This window comes from Eptatretus burgeri, chromosome 7, assembly GCF_056783735.1.
Source record: "Eptatretus burgeri isolate ZD-2024b chromosome 7, Ebu_testis_v1, whole genome shotgun sequence".
Taxonomy (NCBI): Eukaryota; Metazoa; Chordata; class Myxini; order Myxiniformes; family Myxinidae; genus Eptatretus; species Eptatretus burgeri.
Window position 1 is genome coordinate 102,642,785 of NC_140967.1, and position 8,244 is coordinate 102,651,028.

General features: G+C 47.5%; 1 long non-coding RNA gene across 1 annotated transcript; it reads right to left on the minus strand.

The window, feature by feature from the left end:
- Positions 1–4,890: 4,890 nt before the first annotated feature.
- On the minus strand, positions 4,891–5,439 carry LOC147023957 (uncharacterized). The gene is made up of 3 exons (XR_015060488.1): positions 5,339–5,439; positions 5,151–5,235; positions 4,891–5,065 (listed from the first exon to the last, which is right to left on the minus strand). It is a non-coding gene; the product is annotated as an uncharacterized LOC147023957 (long non-coding RNA).
- Between the last annotated feature and the right edge of the window lie 2,805 nt (positions 5,440–8,244).

Here is an 8,244-nt window from a genome sequence, read left to right on the forward strand (position 1 = left end):
GACAGAATCGCCAATTATATAACAGCGCGATGTCACCACGCTGTAATAAATGTGTCAGGTATCCAACCCCCCCCCCCCTCCAGGTCATGTGGAGGTGGGTCGGTTCGTTCGGTTTCGTTGTGCAGATCACCAATCGAAACGAAATTCACCCTGTACATTAATGAGAACACACCATTGAAATTCCTACTTGTTTCCATATGCACAAGTTGACACACCGACAGTTATTACCATTTGAAATTACCACCGTGAAGTGGGCGTGGCATGCTTGTAATCACGGAGGAAACGACCAGGAAACAACAAATCAAGATGGCGGCGCCCATGGTTGTCTGGTGATTGAGTGATTTTTGGTCTTTCAACAACCAAATATGCGTTGTTTCATACACTTGGGCGCGGAGGATGATGAGAAAGTGACGCAATTCACGGATAAGAGCTGGCGTAAGGTGTGCGAGTGTTCGAAGGCTTGGTGCGACGCCACAGATCCTGAAACTATCACCAAATGCCGTTTGCTGGCTGATCAAATGATGAAACTGCTGCCAATGACTGATCCTCCTGCGGATGCCGGCTGTCACCGGTTCTGCTATGCGTCGTTTTGTAACAAGGATCATATAAAACGCGCTGAAGCCAGGAAAAGGAAATCAGAAGCCAGCACGACTGCAGTTTCTGCGAGAGCCAGTGAGGTGGTGGGCGGACTCGAAGAAGAGGGGCACTCATACCACAAAATAGTTAGAAAATCCCTCAGAACCTCTGCAGAAACGGTGGCTGGCAAATCAGCTAGTGTACTGCCAAGAATTTGTGTGATATGCCAGAAAAAAGACAAATTCATCCGTGTCAAAGGAAAATCTCAACGTGATCAGTTGTCCCTAGCAGAAACACAGGATGGAGGAAAGCTGAGGGAAACTGCTGAGCAGAGGATAGATGAACGTGATGTGAGAATAATGACAACTATAAAGGATAAAGACTGTGTGGCGCTGGAAGTTTGTTATTACCATCAATGTTATTATGAGTGTGTGAATGACATAAACCACAGAGTCAAAGTGAACTCCAAACTCAGAAAGTGAACTATGACTCAACATTTGACATTTTCTGTGATAAAGTAATCCGGGTAAGACTGATTGATGGAAAGCAATCTATACATATGAAGAAGTTGTGTGAGATGTTCAATGACCGACTCAGAGTATGCGAAGGTCAGCATAAGGCCAACTCCCAGGCAAGAAGACTGAAGAAAAGACTGCAGGAACGGTACCCAGACATGATTTTCTATCGTCCACCAAAAATGTCTGAGAGCGAAGTGGTGTACATGAAGGACATTGATATTGGTTCAATTGCTCAGGCTGCTGTTGAAGACAGTTGCTCCACAACAGAAACAGTCAACTTCAGAGGATGAAGCCAGGCAGGGTCCACAGCAGGATGACTCAGACCTCAATTTACATGTTCTATACTCGGGAGCACTCATGGTGAGGGATGACCTGACCAAATACCAAAGTGTGGACATTACATGGCCCTACTTGGAAATGGTGGAGCAGGCACGAGAGCTTATACGGGCAACTCGTACTTCGAACTGGCCGAAACACCTTGCGATCACGAGAGCATCAATGCCCTGGTTCTTTGTGTACGATCACCTAAACTATGCAAGGTACTTACCCCTTTACTGGCTGGAAATGGCCGGGCGAGAGCACTCCCACCCAGACACCTATCAAGCATTCATGGACGGCAAATGGACTGCCCAACGGCATACTCGTTATGGATTTAGTAGTGTTGCGTGTGATCAGATCATAGAGCAGACTTTAAATAGGGACAGCAAGACCAGTGGAGGCATCATTGGTTACACTCAGAAAAGCACAGCTGTGAAGAAGTGGATCCTGTCCCAACCAGCACGTGCGGAAATCGCAAGGAAATGTGAGTCCATGGCAGGTATCCATGACGGGCCCCGAACGAGAAAGGATTTGGATGTGTCGAGCTCGAAGAAGAACGAAGCAGTGGTGGTACAAGTGGTGGACACAGTACTTCAAATGATTAACCCTTTCTCCGGCGCTCACCTTGAACTCGTCATAGTTCAGGTGTCATCGCACCGCCAGCCACTTCCGCGGACTTGATGAACGCGTATGTCAAGGGAGAGAATGCTGTTGTGCAATTCATGCGTGATCGGCTTCTCTCGGGTGAGGTCCAATGTAAAAGTAGAAGAAACACAACAATTCTGCACAAAAAGCAAATGCAACAATGCAGATCTACTACCGACTACCGAGCACACGGCAACACTTATACAGTTTTACTTCACAGATGGCGCCGACACACATTTACTCAAAAGCAAGGGAAAGAAGCTACCCTTATAGGCAAGGGGGCAGACGGGCCTGTAGGCCAATATTTGCGCGGGACCTGCAGGAGTGGCCAGGTCCGCGCGACCGGGGGGGTCCTACCCGCGTCCTCGTGACGAGCCGCAAATGTGGCTGCCCGGCGGTGCCCCGACTTCGTGCTCCTTCGCGGGTTTCATTGGCACCGCTTGGAGTGGGGTGGGAACGGGGCCCCCCTTTTTGCACTATCTCAGCACGGGGGAAAGGGGGAAATTGTTGATGCCCTGGGGGAGGAGAATGGCTGGCTGGCTTGGGTCCCGCGACGAGCGATCCCACCGCGACCTCGTCGCCGACCGCCGTCTTCCCTGCCTCGGACCCGAGCTCCTTGGCCTCCTCCCACAATTCTCCTCAGCCAACTGCAGAAACCACCTCGACGCCTTCGCCTCTCGACTCCACTCCGCTCTCCAACCTGACTTGACTGCCAAAACTCTCTGCTCCCAAAACTGACTCTGCCCGAAAACTCTCTGCTTTTTTGATTCGCCTTGCGCTCGGCGCTTTATAGGCCAGCAGGAGAACCCATATGCAAATTTCCGGATCAGGATGAGCTCGGGGGCAGAGCAACGCTCGCCCATTGGACGGAGGAAAAGTGGGCGTGAACCTCCCCTGATCCTCGAATTTGCATATCTCGATTCCACACAGACACGCCTGGAGGCGGGGCCAAGCCACCCCGCGCTTGCTGATTTGACGGATCAGAAGTGGGCGTGTAGCATTCTTGATCCGAATTTTCCCTCGGAAAGGCCGCTATTTGCACTCGCGACTCGGTGCGTATCGCTTGAACGAGCCCAAGACAGCCCGACGCTCAGTGTCCACAGGTGATGCGGGAATGGCCGTAGAAGGAGAGAGGTGAGGGTGGTGGAGGGTTTTTGGTGGTGGTTTGATGGTTATGGCGGTTGATTCAAAATAAAGATAGAACAGAAAAACGCCTAACTCAAAGCGTTGCAGCCCGAATGAATCACATAAATTCCCTCTAAACAACGGGTTTGGGGCGAACTGCCCATGTACTTAAGAGATATCTCACCTTCGGGACCTGAATGGTGGTTTGCGAATTTCCACAGCCATAACAATATTGTATCATTTTAAGACCTCACAAGAGTTTTCTTTGACGTACATATCAGTCTCTCCTTGATTCTTCATTTCTGTGTCAAAATCGTGCTTTAATGTTCGGTGTATCTTTAATTGCCAAAAATGACCAATTGTGTCACATCCGCGACGTGGAAACTAGTGTATTTGGACTCAGCGTCTAAAATTCTTTAAGTATGTCAAATTTCATCCAGATTGGTGATCTGCACAACGAAAATCATTTTCTGAAGGTAACAGCGAGTACCTCCACATGGTCTACCCATCCCCCCTCCCCCTCCCGACCACCCTCCCCACCTTGTACTTCTCATTCCATGAACCACTCGTTGATGGGAGACAGCCATCAGGCAGGTAACTTCGTAACTCACTCAACATTGATGTTTGTTATCCTGGGTTCGAGTCCCGATTCTGTGAAATGAAAACCATCATCGTGAGACCGAGAGAACAGGTGATGATTCCTCCCAGAGGAATATCACACTTCATGGAGGATGTCACGGTTACTGTCGCAGTTACAGGAACTGTGTCTTTCCTTTATATATCGGGTTGTGTTGTTAAAGATACCATGGTAAAAGATGAAGTGATAAGAGTTTGGGGTGTGGGGTGTGGTGTGTGAGATACACATTGTGTCTAAAATGTTAATATTTGTTGATCCAGTCAAAGGGAGGATCTGCTTGGTATATCTTATTGACATGATTAACCAATCTCATGAACAATCCGTGTAATTACATCTTTCCTTGTCACCCCAAGTGGTTCATCAGGTTGAATAAGAGTTCCAAGACCATGACCGGACACACCTCCTCACATCTTCTCATCTCATTCTCCCAACAAGACACCTGTTTCACCATTTCCTCTGCTTGATGTTCCTGCTATGTGTTGATGGTTAACAATGATTATAAACACTAGTATCTGCCCGTACGGGCAAAAATAAAATTCAAACCGCGTGCCAGAAACAACAACCACACAGGCCGTTCCTTCGCTCTCACGTGCCACATAATGGCCATAATTGTCCGATTAATATCAAACCTTGAAAAGGCACATCCTCAGGGCCCCAGCAATATACCTGGCAAGTTTCAATAAGATCGGACCAGTGGTTGTCGAGAAACAGTGGTCACAGACAGACACACACACAGAGATTGCTGGAATTATAGATAGACTAGTGTGTGCCCGTAGGTGCGTGCCCAAAGGTGCAAATCAAGAAAAAAAAACTTTCAAACCGCATGCCAGAAACAACAACCACACACGCAGTTCCTTCGCTCTCACGTGCCCGTACGTGCGTGGCCGTACGTGCAAAAAAAAGTTTCAAACAACTACACAGGCCGTTCCTTCGCTCTCGTAAACGACTGGATTGGGGCATTGTGTTTATATATAAATGTGCATAAGATATCGAGAAACTATTAGAATACAGTAAGTCATCACTATCCAGAAGTGGTGCGTGCCCATACGGAATGTTCACATCATTCCACGAATTATCGCTTTCATTGAAGTAACAACTGCTATGATACTTACACACACAGAGTTAATTAAAATCCAAATTGAAATCAAGTTTACCTCCCTGTCTTTGCTGGTCATGACATTCACTGCCATTGACAATTGCCACTCCTACGCCATGGTGAGGCGACAGGGTAGCATTTGTAGGAGACCTGAAAGTACAGTGTCATTAGGTATTCCATGTTCGAATTGTTTTCGTTTTAAAATAGTTTAAAAAAAAAAAATTGCAAAGCATACCACCAAATTGAGATGTATTCCATTGGTAAGCATGTTGAGTAGAGCTGAATTCCTTAACACTTCCAAAGGCCACACCGTTTTGACACTTGGAAACAAAAAAAAAGTTGTGCACTTTTTTGATAAATTATTTTCGGAACAATTTTTCTTCAATAAATAAAGAATAATAAAAATTGTCTCCATGTACACACCTTTATCTCATTAGCACCTCTTCATAAACAACATTGCTGAAGAAACGGCGCTTCTTCTTTGTTTCCTCGTCCAGGGCAAGAATGCGGAGGCTGCTGGATCTGCCAACGTTTTGATAAATTATTAGTTTTAATGGCCAATTATTCAATTATCGCCGACGTATTTTACGTTTTCGCAAGGAAAAACACAAAGACAAGAGAAGAGAAAAAAACAACCCGTAATGGCGAATGTGGCTGAGGTTCTCTTCCCCCATCAGCCACGCCTACGCAGCAACGTGTCCTGTCATTGGTTGGTAAATAAATGGCCTCAGCAACATGTCCTGTGATTGGTTAGTAAATGGCCATCACTTGGGAAGCACTTGTCTGATTAATATCAAACCTTGAAAAGGCACATTCTCAGGTCCCCAGCAATATACCTGGTAAGTTTCAATTAGATCGGACCAGTGGTTGTCGAGAAACAGCGGTCACACACACACACACACACACACACACACACACACACACACACACACACACACACACACACACACACACACACACACACACACACACACACACACACACACACACTCTATGCTGGAATTATTGATAGATGAACAGTTTCTCATCAAATATCAACCCTTGATCACATCAATGAATGTAAAATCTCTATTTCATGTTTGTCCATCCATCATGTACCTGTAGCTTGCAATAAACACTTGAGCTCGTCACCTTGGTGTTTTCATTACATGGTTGGGTACCACGCCGTCCCCTCGAGTGTAATTACCTTTGATTCGGCCATTTTTGAAGCACATTGCTTCAGTGTGGCCAATCCGCGTCAGCAGACATCGTCCACGTGACACCACGTACTTGAACCTCCAAAACACAAGATGGTCCATGGGAGAAATCCTCGGTGATTATCTTGTTTTAGGAGGGGAGGTTAATCGTGGGTTCACACTTTGTTTTACTCTCCCTTTTCTTTATTTTATTCATCATTCTCTTTTCTTTCCCATGGGAATTCTTCCATCAGATCATACTCTCATGAACAGATTTATCCCATCACGACTGCAGTTCCCATATACATCCTCTTGCCACTGGAATCGTGAATCCTGTGGTGAGGGAGTTGTGACATCGAGTCACAACGTTCAGCTTCGTGTTGGGTTCACCTGTTTCATCACATGGTGTTCCATCCCGTGACGTGGTGCTCCATCCCGTGGCGTGGTGCTCCATCCTGTGATGTGGTGCTCCATCCCGTGACGAGGTGCTCCATCCCGTGATGTGGTGCTGCCTTGGGTTTTGCAGAATAATGCGACATCACATTGCCTAGCATCACGTGCTATAGCATCACAACACACGTGTAATGTTTCAGGCAGGGAAAGCAGTTTGAGTGCTTCAACAATATCTTATTGTGCTCCACACACAGAAACCTCAGAGCCATCCGTGAGTCGAGCTTCTTCGTGCTGCAGCTTCATTCCCCCCTCGTGATGAGTACGCTTCCGGTTGATCTGATACATGAATCCATGACATCCCCCCCCCCTCGCATTACGCTCTCCCTCAATCCTGCTCTCCGGTTACCAGTCATGGCGCTGGTCCCAGGGTTTCCCCCAAGTTACCCCTGGCCTGACCAGCCGCCATTTCACGCTGTGCGTCCTGCACGTAGCTCATGTTCTCCTTTCCTCGTTCATTTCCTCCCACATTACCTTGATCTCATCTGCCATCCTCCGATCCATCCGTTGCATATCACCCTTTACCTGCACCAACTCCACCTCCATCTCCTTCTGACCTGCCTTCATCTCCTCCTTCATTTCAATGCTCATTTTGTGTTGTCCTAGTTCCAACCGTTGCATCATCTGTTTCATCATTTCCATAAACTGGTTCGTATCCAGTGGCTTTGGTGAGGCCGATATGTGGCGATCCGGCATGGATTCCCACGGAAGCTCCACTTCCTCCAGGAGGGAAGTTGGCGGTGCTGGTCCCCAAGCATTATTAGTCTCTTTTGCCCTGTGGTTATGTCCGGGTATTCCTCCAAGAATGATCTCCCTGAAAGCTGCCTTCCTGCGACATGGGTGTTTCTAAAATTGTTCTAACTAAGCACACCTGGACCAGCTTCGCCTCGGTCCGCCATGGTCCACATAAATAATTAAATAAAATTTCGTACCCGAACCTGCTCTTCATTTTGGGGGTGCGTTAAAGCACACCCCAGGTCTGAATCTCACTCCTGACACCAAATTGTTGTGGACCCGACGTCGCGGCGAGACCACGAGGGATGGAGTGCCTTGGGTTACTCGCCGGACTTACCAGAATCGCAGGTTGTCACACACGAATAACTTTGTGATGCGGCGGATTGCTAATTGACCGCGAATGCCAATTACTCGACCACGTGATTTCAGGTCCTCCGTCTAAAACCATTTACCTCAGGGTGACGTGATCTCATTACTGGGGAACACGTCCTCGGTACATACTTCCTTCAACCAGATCACCTTCGAGAACAGATGCAACCGAGCGGAACTGCCAAGTACATACCGCCACAAAACAGATTGTTAGGGAATCGCGTCCCGGCGAAGTTAGGGTGAGGGCTGTGCTGAATCAATGAAAGAAAACATGAAAACGAGTTGGGAACATTTCTAAATAGAACATTTATCTATCTATAATTCCAGCAATGTGTGTGTGTGTGTGTGTGTGTGTGTGTGTGTGTGTGTGTGTGTGTGTGTGTGTGTCCGCTGTTTCTCGACAACCACTGGTCCGATCTAATTGAAACTTGCCAGCTCCATTGCTGGGGACCTGAGGATGTGCTTTTTCAAGGTTTGATATTAAGCGGACAAGTGCTTCCCAAGTTATGGCCATTTATTTACCAACCAATGACAGGACACGTTGCTGCGTGGGCGTGGCCGATGGGGGAAGAGAACCTTAGCCGCGTTCCCCATTACGCG